Source organism: Anastrepha obliqua, chromosome 2, assembly GCF_027943255.1.
Source record: "Anastrepha obliqua isolate idAnaObli1 chromosome 2, idAnaObli1_1.0, whole genome shotgun sequence".
NCBI lineage: Eukaryota > Metazoa > Arthropoda > Insecta > Diptera > Tephritidae > Anastrepha > Anastrepha obliqua.
Window position 1 is genome coordinate 104,218,505 of NC_072893.1, and position 23,525 is coordinate 104,242,029.

The 23,525-nt window shown below is 38.0% G+C and overlaps 1 protein-coding gene across 2 annotated transcripts in view; it reads right to left on the reverse strand.

Moving 5' to 3' along the window:
* Positions 1 to 17,261, reverse strand: part of LOC129239243 (acidic phospholipase A2 PA4) — an 85,568-nt gene extending 68,307 nt beyond the window's left edge. Inside the window, exons 1-2 of one of the 2 annotated variants that reach the window (XM_054874597.1) lie at positions 17,161 to 17,261; positions 16,032 to 16,209 (exon numbers count right to left, since the gene is read on the reverse strand). The gene's annotated coding sequence lies outside the window, so the exon portion shown is untranslated. The remainder of the gene's footprint in view (positions 1 to 16,031; positions 16,210 to 17,160) is intronic. The other variant, XM_054874600.1, reaches the window with a different exon arrangement.
* Positions 17,262 to 23,525: the final 6,264 nt, after the last annotated feature.

Sequence of the window (23,525 nt, forward strand, 5' to 3'; positions counted from 1 at the left end):
CCAGATGTCTAAATCTTTGCCAGACGAGAGCAGGGCAGCTGAAAAGAAGGTGTTGATATGATTCTACCTCGTCCTCAAGACAGCTTCTGCAGAACGGACTTGAGGCAATCCCAAGTTTCACCGCATGGACACCTAACGGACAATATCCGGTAAGGATACCCACCAAATTCGAGAGACGCGACTTTGGAGGAGATTGCATTTTTGATTCCACCCAGTGAAGTGAATACCGATTCTGCAAGAATACATATTATTCAAGACTAAGCTGAGCAAAAAAAAGAAAACCGAGCGAGACCGTGCAAGCATATCAGAATTTTGGAATGAGTTAGAAGATCTCAGCATCGTGGATCTTCTAAAATTTTTGAAACGTTCACTTTGGGTTTATTAAAATCAAGACAAGTTCCTCCTGCGGTATGACAGTGAGTTATATTATAAGCATGAGTGTGTCTCATAGTGGGCAATAGCTTTGCATACTCAGATATTTCTCGCTAAAACTGCAGCATTCGAAATTTGTAAATTGAATGGTTGAAAATTTAATTTTTATTCCGTGTAAATACCCATGAGCGTCTCGCGGCCTAGAATGGTTCCATTTCTTTCTTATATCGACTTACTCTACTCTTCTGTATGACCGCAGATGTAATCGAAGATGTGCGTATGTATGTGGGTATGCACGCAAAGCGTTGTATAAGTAAGTAGATATTGTAAGTACCCAAGTTTTTCAATGAAATCAAGCGAACAAGCAAAATATTTAGCTGTAGATGTAGATAGTCGATGATGGATGCTCACACACAGTCACACGATTACTGTCACTGAATACATTTATATATATGTATGATACAATACTGTTACACGTTGAAAAACAGGATTTTTGGCAGAAGTGGCTGTCCACAAATAATCTAAGGTCAAGCAAATGCACATACGAGTAGACACATACATATGGGTAAGTTTTACAGATGCAATTTATGAATGTCACTCCATCGCTTCAATTCTTTTTGCAAGTCACAATCATAAAAGAGTACCTACATACAAACGTGTACTAACTACACCGATTTAAATGTAATAAAAGTATGTTTGTATGCACTCATATATTTACAAAAATATACGAGTATTTTCGTTTAAGAAACAAGTTATTGCCACCGAAAAGACAGAACTTGACCCACATATTTAGATGCTTTGTGCACTCGAGTGGCCAATAAAACGAATTATAGATTGTTGTACTTGGGTTTGAGTGCTCAACTGGCTATACATTTTTACATAAATACTTGCCTATAACTTTTCAGAATAAAAAGCGTCGAATGACTGTTCGTCATTTTTTGCCAAATACCGACTATGGTTTTTTTTTGCACTTCTGCCGGAAAATACATACAAACTCATGGGCAATGTCAGTTATTTATTAGAGATGAGAAAAGGAGTGGGGTAATGAATTAATGTCATCTCACCATTTGAGTAAAGATATAATATATTTTGTAAGTATGTTTAAAAGAGATGCAGCGGTATTTTTCGTTGGGAAGCAGTTCACCTTTTTCCGTCACATTTCCGCCCCACCGAATAGGCAAGAATATGCGGTATGTAAAGCGGCTTTTTTGCATTCTTAGAGATCACTTCATTGCATTTCGCTCCTCACAGTATACAGACGAGCTATCAATAACATTCACTTAGAATTCCTAACTATATTTACGAACTCTCACTCGAATGTCGTTATCACAGATGAAGAGCTGCAACTGCCTCGTTAGACACACATTATTCTGCACAAGTACGTTCTGGATATGGTTCAAACTCAAGTTAAACTTCTACTTATCCAGAATTGACACAGACTTACTTAACATACACATGCCCCACAAAGTCTGCGTTCACCCGAATAGCCTTCTTAAATTTATTAAATACAAAATAGAATATTATGATTAAATTGAAATCTTTACAATTTGTTTATTCACTACATTCCCAGCTTTTAAGGGCAAAAAACAAAAACAAGATTCCTCACTTCACTTTTTAGATAACGGAAAAATAATTTCAGCAGCATGTAAATGTGGCACCAAAAAGTCTGCGTTCAGCCTGTTTATTTTAGTGATACCCTTAATTTTAAGATATTTTTCCTTGTTTATATTAATTTTTGATTGCGCATTGCTTCGACTGAATGTTAACAAAGCTTAGTTGAACATTTTATTTATAACTGGAGATAATTAAAGAACATGGAAGGAAAGGGAAAAGAAATAAGGGTTTCTGAGTGGAAAATAATTATAAAAATGTGGAAAGATGGAAAAAGTTTCCGAAATATTGGAAAATCTATTGGGAGAACGTATTCCTCTATTCAGCGAGTTGTAACAAATTTTCAGCAAACTGGAATTTTTATATCTCAGCCCAGGTCAGCACGTCCGAAAAAATTATCGACCCGGGAAGAGCGTTCTATAATCAACTTGGCAAAGGTTAACCCCCGGATTACATCCTCAAAATTAGTTGAAAACATAAAGCAAACATTTAAAAAACGTATTTGCGCTGAAACTGCCAGAAAAGTTCTACGTCAAGCTGGATACCACCATGGTATAGTCGCCCGAAGAAAGCCTTTCATTTCTCTTGTGAACAGACGTAAACGAATTCAGTTTGCTATTGAGTACATAAATAAGCCTCCCGAGTTAAAAAAAGTAGTATTTTCAGACGAAAGTAAATTTTGTATATTCCGAATAAAAGGCCGTCAAATTGTTTGGCGAAAACCTGGAACTGCCCTCGAAAAGCAAAATCTTGTTGGCACGGTTAAGCACGGAGGTGGCGGGGTTATGGTTTGGAGCTGCATGGCCGCAAATGGGGTGGGTCAGTTAGAATTTATTGATTCGACGATGGATAAATGGGGATACTTGAGCATATTAAAACGGAATTTAAAGCAAAGTGCAGAAAATCTCGGCTTATCAAGAACATTTTGGTTTCAACCAGATAACGACCCGAAGCACACAACCGATATCGTTAAGCTTTGGCTCTTGTATAACGTCCCGAAACAGCTTAAAACACCGGCATAGTCCCCAGATCTTAACCTCATCGAGCATCTGTGGGATCTATTGGAAAAAAGAATTCGTCAGCAAGAGGAAGATAACAGCAGAGGAAACAGAGAAACTAGTAAGTTCAATGCCGATGCTGAGTGAAGTCCTGAAGCAACGTGGATATCCAACTAAATATTCGATTTAATTTTTGCATATAGCATATAATGTTTTTGTATTAGACTTTAAGACTGAACGCAGACTTTATGGTCGCTTTATTTACTTGTTACAGCCATTATTCACCGTTATCTAAAAACTTATGTGAGGAATCTTGAAATTTATTTTTGTTTTTGAAACTTAAACATATAAATATATACAAATTTATAAACATTATAAAATCAGGTTGTGTGTTTTATTCACTAAAAAGTTATTGTAGGGTGAACGCATACTTTGTGGGGCATGTGTATGTCCAGCATGTCAAGGTACCTCGCACGACACTAACCACCTTTTCACTCGCCCACTCAATCTCACTCATCTGACAACCCCTTAATGGGGTGTCACTAGGGTTGCCAGATATAAATTTGCCTGAGCCTGGACATATGAACAATACATATGGACAAAGTTAATTAAAATCGCTTGATTTATCTGTACAAAAATTTAAATTTATTCTGCTTTAAATATGTTGCGTACAACAGTTAGTTTCTTTTTTGATAAAATTTTTTCTGTAACATATAAAGCAAAAAATAATATACATGTAAATATAAACAAATAAAGAATAAATAAAAACATACAACCATTTCAAAGCTTTAGTAAATCATTTTTTTAAATATTTCTCCAGTTTTCGATTTTTTAAAATTAGTTGTTTTTATATTTATTTTAAATATACAGGATTTTCAAAAGTTCCTTGGGTTTCTGCTTTCAGCTTCTCTCACAAATTTGACATTAACAAAAGTTTAAATAATTTCAAATAAGCCCGTCTAAGAAACGGATAAAGTTTTTCGACGTTCTTAGAGGATAAGACATTTGAAGAATTAAATATTAATTATACCAAGAGCTTACTTTAATTCCGCATATATTTGTTATTGTTACTGACAGCTTGCACCATGTTTTTACCACTTGGGGTATTTAATAGATCAATATAGGAGCTACAATCTTTATCAAAATTAAGCCTTATAACAAGTTCTGCTTTTATGAGATCTAAAGACATAAGCTAAATACATACCTTCTCGCAATAAGCATTACTTATTGGTATCGAAAAGACAAAAGACACTACTTTTTTTTTAATTTGTCATCTCGTCGTTTGATTTTTTGAAAAAAATTGACCATATTTTATCATTTGATAGGGTTTTTGGTAATTGATCATACACTGAACGTAAGCAACAATATTCTGAATAGATATCATCCATGTTGATATTTCCTTCTAAATCGAATCGTTTTACAGCTATTCATAGTTCCTCCCATGACAATAACTTGTATTTAAGACAAAAAGATGACAATAACATTTTGATAGAGTTGTCATTATAATCATAGTGTGATTGAAAATATTTCACAGCACTCTTTAAAAAATTTTCAACTTCGGCTTTAAAATCTTTGCCATCTTGTTCTGGAAGATTTTTTAAAATAGATCTAGCTCTGTTTCTATAAAATTTATCTTTGATTCTGCTTTCAAACTGTCTAATAGTTTTCGCATTGCACGGTCAACGTCAACTACAGTGCATTCATCAACATTAATACTGCTGTCTGAAACGCTTGGATTACATTGTGAACAAAATAAATAAGCCTCTGAAATGCTTTCTTCAAAACATTCTTCATTTTCTTGGCTTGTGCCATCCATCACTTGTCCGCTGGTAACAAAATCCCGTAATTCCTTTCGAGTGTTTTGTTCTCCTTTTAATAAGGTTATAAAGTTATAAATTAACCGTTCTAAAGCCGGTGACAATGAAAGCCAACGAATGGGCACATGGCGTATGTTTTCAATATCGACAGATAAAGAATTAAGAGCGTGCTTTAAGCAATTATTAATTACATGTCAGTTGCAGTTTGCTTTTAAAACATTATTATTGAGCTCTTGAAAAACGGAATTGTGCACACCGTAATTGACTGTCGCGTTATCTACGCTAAACGACGAAACCTGTTTCAGATGCAGATTATTGTATTCTGTGATGCGTTTAATATTTCCAAAAATATCTTTAGATGAACCGTTAAAACCTTCATAGAAATCTTGTAGTATTTTACGAATCCCAACCTTAGGATTAAAGGACTAAACTGTGTATACATAAAACTTTTGGTTTCCAATGCTGGCTGCATCATTACCGATCGAAAAGTAATAACTGTTTTGGATATCGGCCACTATTTTTTCTTGAGCGTATGGAGCTAAAACGTTTCGTGCAATTGCCGCAGCTTTTGAGCGACCACATGAAATATTCGCTGCTATTTTACTATAAAAAAAATATTTCGGCAAAGCTTAATGTGACAATCCGTGCTATTATAACTTAAGCCATGAATAACGTTGTGAAATACCAATATGAGTTCAGCTTGTGATGTTGATACTGCGTCTGTACTTTCTTTGTCCTTCACAATAAATTTATCCAGGCAGCCAGCCTTCTTTTGAGACATCTGAATTTTCTGGGGCGAGCACCTTCATACCTTACTGAAATGCCCACTTGACAGTATTTGCACAGTGCAGTGTATTCATCTCTTTTTTTGATCCAAGCTGAATATTCGCTTATATTTTCCCACCTCTTTGAATATAGGCTATCTCTCCTTTTTTTCGAAGGACCAGTACATTGATTAACGCCCGACATTTAACGTTTCAAAAACTAAACGGGTCAATTAGGTAATTTAAAAAATAAATTAAATGCAAAACTCTGCTAACATGTACGCGCTAATTTTTCGCTTTTCTTTTCTTTCAATATAAACAGACGTCAGCTGATATCCAGTGGTGTATTTTGAGAGTCTTGTTAATTCACTGGCAATTTTTATAAAGTTTTTTGCCTCAATGTGCCTACACAGAAAAACCAAAAATATCGACTTTATATTTTCTATATTAATTTTTTTCCTTAGAAAAAGGTCCAAAATTTGTATGATTTTTCATGTCAAAAACAAATTCCAAAACTGTAAAATTTTAATTTTTTGACAAAAAAAGATTTGTTTTTAGTATTTTAAAATCCAAAATCCACATTTTTTGTTTTTTCTGTATATTGATTTCGTCTGGACATGATTTTAAAAATCTGGAATCTGGACATGAAGCGAAATATCTGAACAATCCAGCCAAGTCCAGATCATCTGGCAACCCTAGGTGCCACCCTGTTGAAGCAGCCTATTGTTAAATGAGATAGATGTCGACTGATGACTTCACTGCACTGAGCCGAGTTTTGTAAGCTACTACAACAACAAAAAGAGATACGTATCGCTAACAGTTCACGCAGAGACAGCATTCAGTGTATTTTACATGGTTACCAGGTGACGATGGTCTGATCGCATAGCGCTCGAAAGCGTAGCGAATCAAATTAATATTTTGATCAGGGCCCGTCTTGGATTTCAGTGGATAAAAGTACGTAATCCTTAGCAACTAGGTCACCCTAAACTCCGATCAAATTGTCGGATAAATTGGCGATTCCCAGATGCAGCAATTTTTTTTGTAATATAGCAGCCAAGATGAAAATGGGTATTTTGTATGATGTTTGTTCGCCCAAATTCGACGTTCGATACAAAAAGATCTTGGAAGCGATAATGAAGAGGATGTACGTTTACCTTCAGTCTTTCAAGCTGAAGTGAGTGCCAAAAAAATAAGCCTGAGAAGATATATTTTATTTTATTTATAAAGAAAGGATATAAAGCAATAAATATAAGCACTCAATAACCACAAGAGGATTAAATCAGACTAAAAAGCAGCTCATTCCGAGGGGGAAATATCCGCTGTATTATTATTTACACAAAAGTTCTGCCTTTTAAGTGAATTATCTACGAAACCTTAGCGCTCACTTCACACAAGCGTAGACAGTTTTATTTCTTTGTTTCACAGTTTCACAGGACTTTGGAATACGAAAATTAAGGAAACTAAAGAAGCTGAAAACAGTAACTTTTTCTGTACCATTTAACACAAAAGGCAGATTTTCTTGCTATTCCAGAAGCAGGGCGTCGACAGATGGACTAACACGAATACCTGCAACATAACTAAACAAACATGGCCCAATTTCAATAAATCCAAAACTGATGAGTTGTTAAGAAAGCCACGAGCAGACAATACGCTTGCAATAACCGGCCAAGGGTCCTTGGGAGGTTATGCCAGGAAGATGGGGTGGCCGTGCAACATTTAAATGGAGAAGCTGTAATCAAGAAGAATATAAAGAAATAGTATTTCACTACCTGTATGAGTGCCCAAGTCTAGGTGCTCTATGACATAGAATGTTGGGCCAATTCTCAGGAGTTAACATAAAATTAATTGCAGAAAAGAAAATAGACGGCAAAGGCTGATTCATGGTAAAATCAAGATGGTTCTACAAGTGATGTATGAAAATGGCATTTTCGTGCTAATTGGGTCTGGGCTTGGTCACTCAGACAACAACACCTCCACCACCACCACCATTCAACACACTAACCACTTTAATAAGTGCCGCCGCTCTTTAGATCCAGTGTCTGATTGGTTATGGTTATCATATTTCGTTGACATGGATTGTGCTCCGTTATTAGTGCTATTAGAGCTCGCAGCTCACACCTTCTCTGTCTGAGGAAGAATTTCGTTACCACCCTGCCAAGCCTTCACAGGAGTAAACAACAATAGCCACCCGGAACGATCGATGAAGTCGATGAATTGAGTTTCATACTGCTCCAGATTGATGACCACCCTGCCCATGTATTCTTTCATCATAGCCCAGCGGGCCATCTACACAGAGGCAGGTAGTTCACTGCAGCTCAAGAGAGGGCGCGCAAGCGCACAAGAGAAGTAGCCAATAAAGAGTAATAAGGTTCAGTTTTGTTTTGCTGTTCCTCGCCGCTTGCATTTGAATAACTTTTCAAACAGCTTTAGCTTACGGCGTCTAATGGTTTCTAAGCAAGCCGGCCAATATTTGATGAGTAATATTTAATAAAATAAAATGCACATACAAAGAATTGCATTAAAAGGTCTATAATATATTAATCACCAGTACAATCTAAAATAATTTCAAAAATTAATATCGAAAGGGAAGAAAACTACGAATCACCAATTAAACTTGAACTTGAAATTTGCTGTGATTTATGCAGATTTATATGTATGTATACTATAAATAGGTATGCCAGTTCAAAAGTAAAATACTTTGTATTCCAATAACAACGCCAACACACTGTTATTGTAAAAATTACTAAAAAAATAAATGCACGTCAAAAAATAATCCGCTCAATTTTGGCATTTTGCCAATATGCGTAAATAATCGCAATATTTGTTTAACACGGATTAAAAATGTCTGTAACTGCCAGTGTTGGGCTTGAATATTACTGTTATAATGACTGCTACAGTTATAATGATAGCGGAATTTGATCGATTAGAGGTGCCGATTATAATTCGTACGCTAATAACAGCGACGACCTCGCTTGGTTTCGCGCACTTACAAATGAAAGATACCCTGCAGGGAAAACAACAGTGGGCAGGGTTGTACCAGACTGTACCATATTGTACACCGACCTCTTATTTCTTCATTCGATTCGTTGGTATGGTGGAAGATCGTTCATGGTTATTACTTTGCAGCGATTGCTAGGGCAAACAGAAAGCGGTCTGTCACAAGCTAACGCAAGGCAATTGACTCCGCTTCAAAATGCTCTGAGGCTAAGGAAACTATGAAATGATGAAATGAACAAATGTAGGGATGTGCCTCTATTTTAGATTTCCTTAACAAATGTGCAAAGCAAAGTATGTGTATTTTATTTCCCCCAAAGCCTTCTTCAAGATTTTTCATGAAGTGGAGAGAAACGAGGATCGTTTGAAAGGCCCATGCAAAGACAGAGAAATGGCACTTCTTGCATAAATCGAGGTTATGTTTAGTTAGTAGTATCTCTTGGAAGAACACACACCAAGTTTCATCTAAAAAAAATAAAATAATTGGCGCGTACACTTCTGTTAGGTGTTTGGCCGAGCTCCTCCTCCTATTTGTGGTGTGCGTCTTGATGTTGTTCCACAAATGGAGGGACCTACAGTTTCAAGCCGACTCCGAACGGCAGATATTTTTATGAGGAGCTTTTCATGGCAGAAATACACTCGGAGGTTTGCCATTGCCTGCCGAGGGGCGACCGCTATTAGAAAAATGTTTTTATTAATTTTGCTTTCACCGAGATTCGAACCAACGACCTCTCAGTGAATTCCGAATGGTGATCACGCACCAACCCATTCGGCTACGGCGGCCGATCTAGATCCATCTATTTTTTGTGTTTGGCATCCGTTTGAATCGAGGTAGTCGAGTGATTTTCTTTTCCATCACGACAACGCACCTGCTCACGCTGCAGCAATTGTGGCTGCAAAAGAAATGGATATAGAGTTCCACCTCATTTCACTTTCCTCCTCTTCTCCAGAGTTGACTCCCACGGACTACTATTTGGTCCCCCTATTTTGGTTTGAAGAAACGGCTGATGGCAAATAGGTTTTATTCAAATTAGGAGGTGATTGCTCAAACGAATGGCGATTATTTTTCAGACTTGGAAAAATTCTATTATTCGGAAGGGGTCAACAAACTAGAACAGCGTGGGACGAATTGTGTAAGTGTAAAAAAGACTATGTCGAATAATAAATAAGGATTTACCCCAAACAATTAAGTAGTTTTTTATTTTTGCAGGCACTTTTCAAACGATCCTCGTACATATAATTAAATTTAACAATGCATTAGACTAGGCTAGGTGTAGTATAGGGTGGCCCATGTAAAATTTGCTTTTTGAATCGGCTATAAAAAAAATGAATCAATATTTTTTCAAACTTTTTTATTATTTTGAAGATTGAACATTGTCATTTATGAATGAAAAATAATATCGTTCAAATGACTGCCACGACTGGCTTTACAGTAGCCCATTCGATCAACCCAATTTTTAAGCACATTTTCGATTGTTTGGGCTCCAATTTCATGAATGGCAACTTCGATTTCGTGTTTTGAAGCATCAATCGTCTCTGAATGGTTCGCATAGCATTTGTCCTTAATGTCTCCCCACAAAAAATAGTACAACGGGCTTAAATCACAGCTCCGACGCGGCAAAATTGATATCGGAATTTCGGCTGATTATTCGGTTTTCAAAAACGGTAGCCAAAAGTTCGAGTGTAACTTTGGCGGTGTGACAAGTTGCACCGTCCTGTTGAAACCAAATATCGTCCATGTCATCCTCTTCAATTTTTGGAAACAAACACTCGTTGAGCATGTCACGGTAATGCTCGCCATTTACTGTAACCGCGGCTCTTCGCGCATTTTCGAAAAAAAATGGCCCGATGATGCCGCCAGACCAAAAACCGCACCAAACAGTGACTCGTTGTGGATGCATTTGCTTCTCTACAGTAACGTGTGGATTTTCTGAGCCCCAATTCCGACAATTTTGCTGATTGACGTAGCCACCGATGTGAAAATCAGAAAAGAAGAAGTAGACTCATTACTTTGGCAATAGCTTTTCAATATTTTCCAATTTTGTTCAAGCGTATAGCGTCCCATTTCGTAAATATCAAACCTTTAAGTAAATTATGAACACATTTGACATGTCATTTGTGTTACCATTCTCAAAAAAATAGGTGGTTCAAAAAGCAAACGCTATATGGCCCACCCTGTAGTTGCCCAGTATGAGACACCTTCAGGCTCATAACCCATTGTGATACCGCATGGGGAACTTGTCCTATTCTTCTTAAAACTAATGTGAGATCTTCCAACTCATTTAAAAAATGTCTACCTAAAGTGATGAATCTTCGTCTAGATATGTAGATGCGTGATCGTATCTTCTTCTTTTTCGTTCAGAGGACTTCTGCAGAGGTCATGTGTTAGCACGCCTAGTCTCTGAGCGTTTCTGCCTATAAGACAGTGTCTCGTTATAACAGAAATAGGTGTGATAAGGCTATACTTATTTTGGCTCAGCAGGGATGTTATACATTTAGCATTGAGAGTAGGCTCAATTGTCAGGCAATTCTGCTGGTGGGTTCGTTACGCCATCTTTCATTCGCTTTTCTTAAAAATTTCTCAAACAATATATTCAATGTCTCCATATTAGTTTGTACTAAGGATTGGATGTGAGTCCACATATTGGGAAGTCTACCCGACTGCTATTGTCGGCGCCTGTTTTTCAGTCTGATGCTCTTGTCATTAGCCTGGGAGCCTAAGGAGTCCTTGGCTTCAAAAAAGTTAGATAAAAATAAGTTATGATCGGATCTACCCTGCTTTTTTTACCTGTATTTCGAAATATGGAAAACATTAGAATTCAGGAAATGTTTAATATTATATGACGTTCGGCAAAGTAGGATTAAAATATTTTTAAAAAATTTACAACAGCTTGGGAAATGTCCAGCGGCTGTTTTGAAAATGGACAATGGAAAGACGTATCTAGACTAATCGGAGCCAAATTGGAAGTTGACCACAACCTTCTTTGCGGCGAAAAAGAAGCAAAACAATAAGAGCATCTCCGCTATAGCCTTATCAGATACCTCCAAATGTACACTCTTAAATATAACCCAAAAAAGCTGTTCGGCAGAACAAACTTGTGTGGAAAATAATCTTGCAACGACAACTCTCGAATACTACCTACCTACCTACTAGTTCCTTAATATCGTACTTGATATTGCAGAGAGAAAGAGCTCTTGTGTTTAGACGAAAGCCGGCAATTGCCTTACTATCTTTTTTCCACAAGTGGAAAATTCGTAAAAAAACAAAAGTTTTCTTAATGAGTCCCTATGAAAATATGCAGTTCTAAGACAACTCCAAACGGCATATTATTTTTTAAGATGACCTTTTTATAGTAGAAATACGCTCAGACGTTTTCTATTACCTGCAGAGAGGCGACCGCTATTAGAAAAAACTTTTTCTTTATTTTAATATTTCTAGATTCGAACCTTCCAACACTTCCGAATGGTAGTCACTCACCAAGCCATTCAGCTGCAATGGCCGCGGCGTGCCATCCAAAAATTGCTGAGACAATGTGCCACATTTTATTTTAACAGCAGAGTAGATTAACATCAGATATATGTAACTCCACACAACTCGGCTGGGATCTTAGGGCAGGAAGAAGGTCAGCACTAAAAAAACAGTAGTGTTGTTAGATCTATAAAGTTCGTCTTTAAAAAACGGGAAAGATTCCGTAGGCTCACATTGATGCAACCAGAAGATCATTTCTCACCCGATTCAGAACCATAGCACTCATTATCTAAAACTTTTTTTAAAACTTTATTTTGTATTCTGTCTATACTTACAATTCTTAGAAGACATTTTACAAATATTTGGTTACATTTAAGAGTGGCTTTGATTTTAGTATTAAAGGAATATTTCCAGTGAAATATCCTTTCCAATAAATAATTCAATATTTTATAGATGGCTCTTGGACGAGCTGAATTGGTGTTTTTCTTTTCAACCTTAAAAAGACACATGATGGTGACATGAGAGTAGAGGCCAGTTCATTTGGGTGCGATTGAAGTCGATTTCGGTATTTACTGGTTACATTTTGTATTTCCTCTTTTATTGAAGGGATGTCTAAGTCCCGATGAATTTGGGCATTTGTCACGTACCACGGAGCGTTGACTAGGGTGCGTAAAGTCTTGGACTGGAAACGCTGCAGGATTTCCAAGTTTGAATTTGACGCAGTACCCCACAGTTGGGTTCCGTAAGTCCAGACTGGTTTTATCACAGATATGTAGAGGATAAGTTTGTTGTCCATTGAGAGGGTGGAGTTGCGGTTTAGCAGCCAGTACATATTACGAAATATTAAACCTAGAGCTTTCCTTTTTGTAAAGATATGCGTTTTCCACGTAAGCCGTTTATCCAAATGAATGCCTAGATATTTAGCACTATCACATTGCGGAATTGGAATACGGTTTAAGTTGATTTGTGGGCAGGTGGTTCTTTTTGTGATAAAGGTTACGTGTTGAGATTTATGTTCGTTTACTTTCAACCGCCAGCTCCGGAGCCATTTGGAGCATATAAGAGGCTTCTACGGGATCCACTGCTGCCGCCATAATAGCGGTGTCATCGGCAAAAGTGCCAGTTAGTACACCTTTTGTGGTTGGCAGATCGTATGTAAAAATTAAGTACAGGATTGGACCTAATATACTGCCTTGTGGGACTCCAGCTTTAATTTGTTGGAAATTGGAAATTTCATTTTCGTAATTTACGTAGAACATTCGTTGGTTTAGATATGATTTAAGGAGCAAATAGGTATTTAGTGGTAATTTCTTTTTTATTTTAAAGAGTAGGTCTTGGTGCCACACTCGGTCGAAGGCTTGTGATATGAACAGATTTATTTTCGGTCGAGCGCTGTTTGTATTTTTTCGACAAGTCTATGGACTTGCTCATTCCTGAAACCAAACTGATGTTTCGGAATTATTTGTTTGCGTTCGATAAAAACCATTAAACGTTTAAGGAAGATCTTTTCAAAAACTTTTGACAGTATTAGTAGAAGACTGATAGGGCGATAGGATTTCACTTCATCGCCTGGTTTTCCTGTCTTGAGCACCATTTTAATTTCTGCTACTTTCCATTGAGCTGGGAAAATGTTTCTGGTTAAGCACGCATTAAACAAATGGGTAATGAAATTATAGGGTTCAGGAGGTAGTTTTTTGAGAATTTCGGCCGTGATGCGATCATATCCTGGTGCCTTGTGATCTTTTAGCTTTTTAATAGTGGTAACTAATTCACTTTTGGTGAACTTCTTCATCGGTAACTCCATTTGGTAGGGTTCGTTTAAAAAGGCAGCAACAGTGCTGTCAAAACAAAGATCACCTTCAGTATCGTTTGGTGTAAAAATATCTTTTAGATATTTAGAAAAAAGCTCAGATTTGCCGATTGCGGTCTTCGCCCATGAACCATCTTTTTTACGAAATGGAGGACGGTGCTCTTTTGTGGTACTTACTTTTTTGCTGACTTTCCACAGGGAATAATTGGTGAGGTGTGTTGGTTCCAAACCCCATAGAAACTACCTCATTTCTTTATCGTGTTGCTCGAAATGAATTCGTTTTGTTAGATATACCATTTCACGTTAGTAGGCTGTTCTACAAATAACCGAATTCAGTATTTTTCTAAAGCAGTATTCTGTATAAAAATTTGTTGAGAGAATCACTCATCTTTAGTGTTACAAATTATGATAAATAACAAAAGTATTTAAACTTACTGCTTTACTTTGTGTGGCATGAAGAACTATTACTTGAAAAAATATCATATCGTTAAGATTCTATAACATTTTAGAACAAAACTTTTGATTACAGGAGGAGATCATGTAGCGCGTCAATTTCGCATTTAATGAGTTGCAACTCAGGTTGTTGGGGAAATTACAGACTAAAGTACTATTTAATATGGTTTATGGTCTTGTCATCGAGAACATCTACCGGTAGGCCCAACAAAGGGAGAGGAGAAGAAGGGAGTAAGAAGAGTTGATTTGAGGGAGATTTATAGTCTGTACTCGTTTGGAAGAAAAATATTATGCCAATACATATCTCCATGTATGTACAAGGTGGTACAATATGAATCACCCTATCGGAAGATTTATAATTGTTGCAAATGGGAAATATGATTGACGTATGATTTGACTAGACACCTGCAATAATTCGGTCAGTTGATCGCACATCTTGGATAGCCTTTCCGAAATTGGCATCCCGTCATAGCTTTTCAGGATACTCAGAAATTATTTCTCTGATAGAGAACTTAGGCATGAAATCAGTGCTACAACAAAAATTTACAAAGCTGGCGTGCCATAGGGATCGGCCCTAGGTTCTCTTTTATGGAACACCATGTACGACAAGTTTCTTCGCTTAGCAGTACCCAGTGAAGTAAAAATAATAGATTTTGCGGATGGCATAGCAATAGTGACGGTGGCTAAGCACATGCGGAGGCGGTTCTGATAACAAGCCGCAAAAAAGTTGAGGATATGAGAATCAGAGTGGGAGAGCAAACTATACATTCTCATTCCGCACTGAAACACCTAGACGGCCATTCAAACGGCACTCTCAAGGATCTTATCTAGCATATTTGGCCTAAAGTAAACTAAGCGAAAACTATTTCAGTCCTTTTGTATACAGCCCTGTCTGGGCAAATGCGACTAAACTGAAGAGACACAAAAGAAAGTTACTGTCTGTATATAGACCAAGCTTCCTAAGGGCACGTTGCGGCTACAGAACCATATCGGGTGATGCGGCGTTTGTCATAGCTGGCATGACGCCAGCGAATATACTCGCGAGTGAGATGAAACGAGTCTACGACTGAATAATACATAAAAAATAGGTGAGAGAAGAGGAACGACTTGTCTCACTTGCAAGGTGGCAAGACCGATGGAAAACCTCCAGTAAAGGACTTATAAACTGGTTCCTGATTTACGACCATGGCTCAATCGGAGTTTTGTTGATGCAACCTATCACGTGACACAGTTCCTCTCTGGACACGGAAGCTTTAGAAAATACCTATATAGGATTGGGCACGATGATAGCCCTTACTGCCTTGTGTGCACCAACATTGAAAAAGACGCGGAACATATAATTTTCTACTGTCCAGGGCTTACCGCATTATACCCCCTTCGATAAAAACAAAGAAAAAAACAAAAACCACCACCAACAAGAACAAACAGACAAGCAGTGGAGCACGTAAAGGTCAAAATAAAGATTTTCATTACTTTTATATGGTAAAAAAATTGTATGTCTATACTTATATAGGCACAAATACATATCGGCGGTACATGAACATATGCAACATATATGAGCAGATGACCTTCATATTTAACTTTAAAAATATGTTTTGGTCCGCACTGAATCAGGCAAATCGTTTGCAAAACTCTGCTCGTAGTAAGTGGTTTCCCGTATAGCCGGGTGGAGGCACTTGTATGTATGTATGAATGTATGAATGCGTGTATGTAATAAATAAGCGAAGCTTCAAGGACACTCACCTGCTGACGCGATTGTGATGACGCCTTTTGATAAGTTTTAGTTGTAGTTATCGGTAGGTATTTGGTAGCTTTACAAGCAGCTTTGGAGGTGGGATGTGTGAGTTAGGAACTGAGGGTATTTGCTACTTTCTTCTTTACAGCCAATTAAGTATTTTCTAGAATTTCGTAGTGATTTAATCTAAAGCATATAAAGTAACACTTTAAAACCAAAATATATTTTGGTAAATAAAGGGTGATTTTTTAGCTATTATCTTTTTAAACAGTTAGTTTAAACAGCTGACGCACGTTTCGTGTTTTGTTTCACTGTCAAACATCTTCAGTTTGGTCTATAATTTAACCATGAATCGTCTTACAAACGAACAACGCTTGCAAATCATTGAATTTTATTATAAAAATGCGTGTTCTATATATTAAGAAAGTGTATCGCGCGCTTCTTCCATTTTATGGTCAGTTTAATCGACCCACTGAAGCGGCTATTCGAGCTGTTGTGACTAAATTTAGAACCAAGTTTGCATTATTGGACATCAAACCATCAAAATGCGAGAGCTTGACTTGCATGACGTGTGGTTCCAGCAAGACCGTGCCACATGCCACACAGCACGCGTAACAATGGACTTGTTGAGAGGCGAGTTCGGTGAACATTTTATTTCACGTTCGGGACCTGGCAATTGGCCACCCAGATCGTGCGAACGCCTTTAGATTATTTTTTGTGGGGCTTTGTTAAAGCTCATGTCTATTCAGACAAGCCTGTTTCAATTAACGCATTGGAAGACAACATCAAAGCATTTATATGTGAGATACCGGCCGAAGCATTGGAAAGAGTATGCCAAAATTGGACTAAGCGGATGGACCATTTAAAGCGCAGTCACGGTCAACATTTGCATAAAATAATCTTCAAACATTAAGTTATATAGACTGTACTATCGATTTAAATAAAAATTGCATGCCTTTTTTCTGAATTTTACGTATGTTTTTTTGAAAAACTTTCCTATAGCTCTTAAAAAATCACCATTTATTCAACACAAAATTTTTATTTTTTATAAATTTTATTTTATTGGTGTCATTTATCATTTTCATTCATTTTATTTTTTAATGCACATCTTTTTGGTTTTTTAAATTCACTCCACACACTTCAGCTGCACCAATCCACCAACGCGCTCACTTTTATTTTCAGCGAAAATAATTTTTTCATCCCATAAAAACATCCTTCAATTTCACTTTTCAAAGAATATGCACGTATACAAGACAAGAGCAAGAGCAGAAGTAAGAATCGCCGTCGTTGCGACTTTTAAACGTCACCATTTAAATTTACGTCCATTTTCGTGGTGCGTCGACACGCAACTGAGCACTCGGCCGCGGATATCAGCGAACAATTCCCATATATGTAGATATGTAGGTCTCTCAATGGCTGATAGCTGCCGCTAATCGTACACACAAGGGCACAGGGACACACTCATACATTCAAACATTCAAAAGTATGTAAAAAGTTGCGCTTTTACCAGCAGCTGTTGTCGATGTTTATGCTGTTTGGTTGCGGACGGATGGCTAAAGCCGCTTGAGTTGTCTTTAAGGCATCCCATCATAAATACTTTTTACCAAGTTTTCTCAGCCATGTAACTAATCACAGTAAACAGCTGTACGCAGCGCTACACAGAGCTTTTCCACTTCCACTTTTGGTTTCACTTTCGTTTAATGCGTTTTGTTTTGCTCTCGCCATTCTTGTGTGTGCACTTATCACACTCACACACATGTAAGCGCTGGAATCTGTACGTGTGTGTATATTGCTTTGAAGCTTTAGCATTTTCACGGCCAACAAGAAACCAACCTGTGCAAACGCCCGCATCGTGAGCTTTCGCTGCTGAAGTGACTTGTGCATGACTACCGTCAAACTGTTATTCACATATACAGGGTAGTCTATATAGTGGTTTATTTAAAAAAGAAAAAAATTCCGAAAAATTTATCATATTTGTCTCAGTACTCGATTGTATTGAAGTGACTGACTTGGCTGGCTTCAGAGTAATGCATTCTATTAACCCAGTTTGCAAGAACTTGGTGACGGTTTCTGGCTCTATCTCACGAATAGCTTGCTTGTTTTTCGTCTTACGAGCCCGAATCGTTAATGAATTGTTCGCATACCTTTGGTCCTTCAAAAAAAAAATCTAGCGACGTCAAATAGCATATGTGGTAAATCGCTATAAAAATGTAGGTGCCTACATTTGTCGAAAAACATCAAGACGCTCACCACAAATAAGAGGAGGAACTTAGCCAAATACCTATTAAAAACTGTTGCTCAAATAAATGTGGTTAACCTCACTGTGGACTGTTATGATTTCGAGGCTGTAAGAGACTTTGTTTATCTAGGAAGCAGCACCGATAACAATGCCAGCCTTGAAATCCAACGTAGAACCTCTCTTACCATTATGCCCGTCTTAACGTATGGTGCGCAGAAGCTTGGACGATGACAATATCCGATGAGGTATCACTTGAAGTATTCTGAGAAAGATGCTGCAGAAGATTTTTGGATTCTTGCACGTTGGCGACGGCGAATACCGCAGGCGATGAAACAATTAGCTGATGAGCTTTACGATGACATAGACAGAGTGCACGAATAAAGATCCAGCGGATTCGTTGGCTAGGTCATGTCGTCCGAATGGATTCAAAAGTTCCGGCTCTGAAAGTATCCGATGCGGTACCAGCTGGTGCTAGCAGAAGAAAAGCAAGGTCTCCTGTGCATTGGAAAGATGAGGTGGAGAAGGTCTTGGCTTCACTTGTTGTGTCCAATCGGCGCTGGTTAGCACGAGAAAGAATCGACCGATGCGCTTTGTTAAACTCGGCTAAAATCGCGTAAGCGGTTAACGCGCCAATCAAGAAAAAGAAGAATAATGGGGCATTGAACTATTACTGAGGGTTTTAAATGATATTTGAAAGATATGTCTTCAAGGACTCTGATGATCATAAATTTGAAAATCATTAACTTTAATATCAAATACCAGACGATTTTCAGCAAGCGTCCATGCCAGGTTTAAATTTTTGGAGGATGAGCGGGATGACTGTTTCGTACTTAAGGCAGTAAACACCGCCCAAATACTGGGATTTGAAAGAGAGGCACTACGAAAGATTTATGGTTCCCTGCGACTGAATGTCGGAATCAATCAAATTAGATAAAAATACGAGCCCGATGCATTGATACAACATGAAAATTCTATAGGTTGCCTTATAAGTCAAAGAATAAGATGGTTAGAGCATTTCTATAGAACGCTCAAGAGCTGCCAGTGTAGCGTTCCATAGACTATCGGTTGGACGGAGAGAATGAGGGAGACAAAGTAATCGCTGGACTGATGAGGTTAAAGCTCACCTGCGGAAATTGCGAATCACAGACTGGAAAGTCGTAGTAGAGGATCGATCGAAGTGGAGAGCTTTAGTTGCAAAAGCAATGGTCTGCATAAGGCTAACTGTACTGGTAATGAGGATGATGACATGACGATCTCAAAACACGCGTCTGTGCCGAATATACCCTATGATCAAAAAGTACCGGGAAGCTGATGTTGACTGTTTTCTTCGATTGCCAAGGCGTAGGCACCATGAGCACCTTCCATCGAGGCAGACAGTCAATAAAGAATATTATTTTATGCAATTACTGCAGCACTCACTGAGGGGGCAACTGAGACCTCCAGACTTCGTTAGATTTTAGCGGGAAGTCCTCAAAATTGGGAATTGCTACAGAAAAGTGATGGTACTTTTACTACAACCAGTAAATAGTCTTTAGAACTTTTACTCGACACTCATTTTCCAGGCTGCTCAGACATTACTGGGCATGACATGGAAGATACAATACAATGTCGTGAAGTCAGAATAGACGCTATATCTGAAGATCGGCTCTTATGGGCGATTGAAAGTTTTAAACCTTTTAAATCACCGGGTCCAGATGGCATTTACCCGGTGGAACTGCAAAAGGCCGCCGGATATCTAGCACACTGGCTACTAGCAATCTTCAAAGGTTGCTTTCTTTACGGTCATATACCTCTTAAGTGGAGACAAGTCAAAATTGTTTTCATTCCAAAAGCTGGTAGAAACTATTGAAAATTTTGGAGAGGTTGATAGAATTTCATTTAAGCCTAACTATAGATAAAAATCTTATCTCTACGTCACAACATGCCTACACGAAAGGGAAATCGGTAGAGACAGCTCTACATAACCTTATTTACACGGCAGAGAGTTCACTGCACAAACAGGAATTTTCTTTAGCCGCTTTCCTTGATATTGAAGGGGCCTTTAACAATGTCGAAGGGGGGCACTCACTGATCGTGGGGTAGAACCGGGCTTGGTAGGTTTCATTGGCAAAATGCTAAAAAGCAGAATCATTGAAGCGAAACTAGGAGAATCGGTGCTCAGGAGATTGGTAAGTAGAGGTACACCGCAAGGTTGAGTCCTCTCACCGTTTTCATGGAACGCAGTTGTGAATAAACTTCTGTTAATACTGGAATCGGTGGGCTGTAAAGTGATAGCTTACGCCGATGATGTTGTTATTGCTGTCTCTGGTAAATTTGTATCCACATAAAGAGACCTAATACAAAATACTCTAGATATACTTTCTAGGTGGGCAGAAAAGTGTGGTCTAGGAGTCAACCCAGGCAAAACACAACTCATATTGTTCACGAGGAAGCACAGAATCCCTCAACTAAGTCTAATTACGCTCAAGGGGGAAGCTCTTGTGATTTTGGAAGAAACCAAGTACTTGGGACTAAACATAGATAGGAAACTGACTTGGAAGTCAAACATCTTAGAAAGAGTTAGGAAAGCGAACCTAGCTTTTTATGCCTGTAAGAGAGCTTTAGGTAAGACCTGGGGAATCAAACCTAAGGTTGCTCATTGGCTTTAGACTGTTGTCGTCAGATCCTAATTCTAATTCATTGAACAAGGTGCAGAGATCAGCGGAATTAGCAATATGTGGCGTCATGAAAACCACGCCATCCATGGCTTTGGTCATCATGCTACATCTGCCACCCCTAGACCTCTTCTGCAAATACTCAGCGGCCTGCTCCGTCCGTCCGACCGTCACACATGGACATTCAACCATCTTAGACTCCTACACGGATATACCCAGTGACTGTGATTATCACTCTCCTACTCTTTGCTTCGAAAAGAATTTCCTAATGAAAATCCCTTCTAGACTGGAATGGCTTCAAGTAGATCCAACACCCAACACACCCGTTAAGATCTACACGGACGGATCTAAAATGGACACCGGTGTAGGATCAGGGTTATTTTGCGAAGAGCTTTCTATTAGTGAATCCTATAAACTACCGGATCACTGTAGTGTTTTTCAAGCGGAAATAAACGCTATTCATGAAGCCTTAAAATGGTTAAAGATAAACAGAATATCATCAACGGATATCTGTATTCTATCGGACAGCCAAGCTGCTCTACGAGCCCTGGATGCATTCCAAACAACATCAAGGAGTGTCTTACGTTGTCGCCAATCTCTAAATGAGATGGCCAAACAATACCGTATAATCTTTTGCTGGGTTCCAAGCCACAGAGATATACCAGGGAACTGTAGGGCAGACCAACTTGCAAGAGATAAGTAATTTTATGGAGATATCTCTCGCAACTTGTAAGCTTTTCATTAAGGACGCACTAATCAGTTCTGCAAATCAAAGATGGATTAGCGCTAACACCTGTGAAATTGCTTGGCAAACATGGCCAAGGCTAAAATTGCGTCTGGCCAAGAGTATTATAAAACTGAGTAGACTTCAAATCAGGACCTAAGTAGGGGCCCTCATAGGACATTGTCTCATAGGAAATCATGCAAGGAGATTAGGCGTTTACACGCATGATTTTTGTCGTAGCTGCAGAAATGAGGAGGAGTTGGAAACAATTCAACACCTTTTTTGCACATGCCCAGCTCTAGCCAGAAGCAGGAACCGATTTTTAAAATCCTACTTCTTAAGGAATATAGATAATCTATACACTTTAGGTATCTACAACCTTTTACGCTTTGTCAAAAGTTCAGGATGATTCAATATGGAGAGGGAAATGTAGCCCAGCCCCTGCGGCTCACAACGGACCCATTTCGTGGTCTAAGTGGCATCGTTGTCTCTATGTGCGATGCGGCTACCAAACCTAACCTAACCTAAGGGAACTTAGAAATGCACAACCAAATCCCTTGCGAAATGCCGTCGGCATTCGTCAATTTGATTTCATACAGAAACCAAAACCTGAGCAGAGCCAATGTACTTGTACATAATTCACTGTAATTAGCTCTGTTAAGAAGTTCCCCGCTGTCGAGTTGAGCGAGGTGAAAAAGTCTTCGCAGTTTCACTTCATTTTTGACAATTCACACTAATCGTACCTCGTGAGACTGCTCTATACATTGACGTTCTCTGAGAGGAGTAAAGGAGAATTTTAGCATTTAGAGGAATAAAGTGATTGGTATGTGTGTGCGGTTGTATGTACCCGCATTGTGTATATTAATAAGCATTGTTTTGCTGGGAGTTCGAAGAGCGTATAAGCATTCTTGTCTAAAATTTGTTTCAACTAAAAAAATTAGTAAAGTAATTTGTATAACGTTTTAATTTTACTAAAACGCACGCACCAAAATGTGAGGTCGTTTTACAATGTATTTTGTTTATCTTGGAATCTTCCTTTTAAATAAAATCAGAGAACATTAAAGTTACTTTGATTTTAAATTTTGGTGCTTATAATTCAAATACCTATATGTAGCTTTGAATGTACATTTAAGTTTTCTGAAAATATAAAATGAATAAAATTTCGTTTATCAAGGGAAGATAGAAATAATCTCATTCAAATGTCGTGAAAAATGTCGTCGGCCATTCGTCAATTTGATTTCCTATAGAAGCCAAAAATTGACCAGAGCCAATATACTAAAGAGAGAATTCACTTAGCTCTATTAAAAGTTTCACCACACCACAGCGGCGGTTAGACTTCATTTTTGACAATTCACATACATTAACGTTCTCTGCAATGTCGTGGTCTGGTGCTACCACCTTTGTTTACAAACAAGCTACACGAGCAAGGCGAATTAAATATATTTTGTGATGTCAGGCTGTTTAACATTACAAAACAAACAAAAAGAAGAGAACTTGCATGTTCGTAAATATTCAGTGATTATATTGTGATTTGAAAATTTGTGACTTTATATGTGATTTTGTACTGATAGCGTTAAGATAAATAGCAAAGACGCGGATGATGACTAATAGCGCAAAAATATGTATATATATATGACTTTTCACTACATTCTCAAATTGGTAACGCCTGCAATTGTTAATGCGAGACAATTATCGCTAAAGGTTATCCGCAACGTTAAGATTCCTTGTCTCAGGACAAAGCTACGAAGACTTCAAATTCTTGACAAATATTTCACCCTAGTCCCAGCTTAATAGTAGTAGGAACATGTTCAGCAATTATTTCTGCACTAAAGCCATTTAAACCTATCCCATTCTTTGTTTTTTTTTTTCAACTTTTTCTTTATAC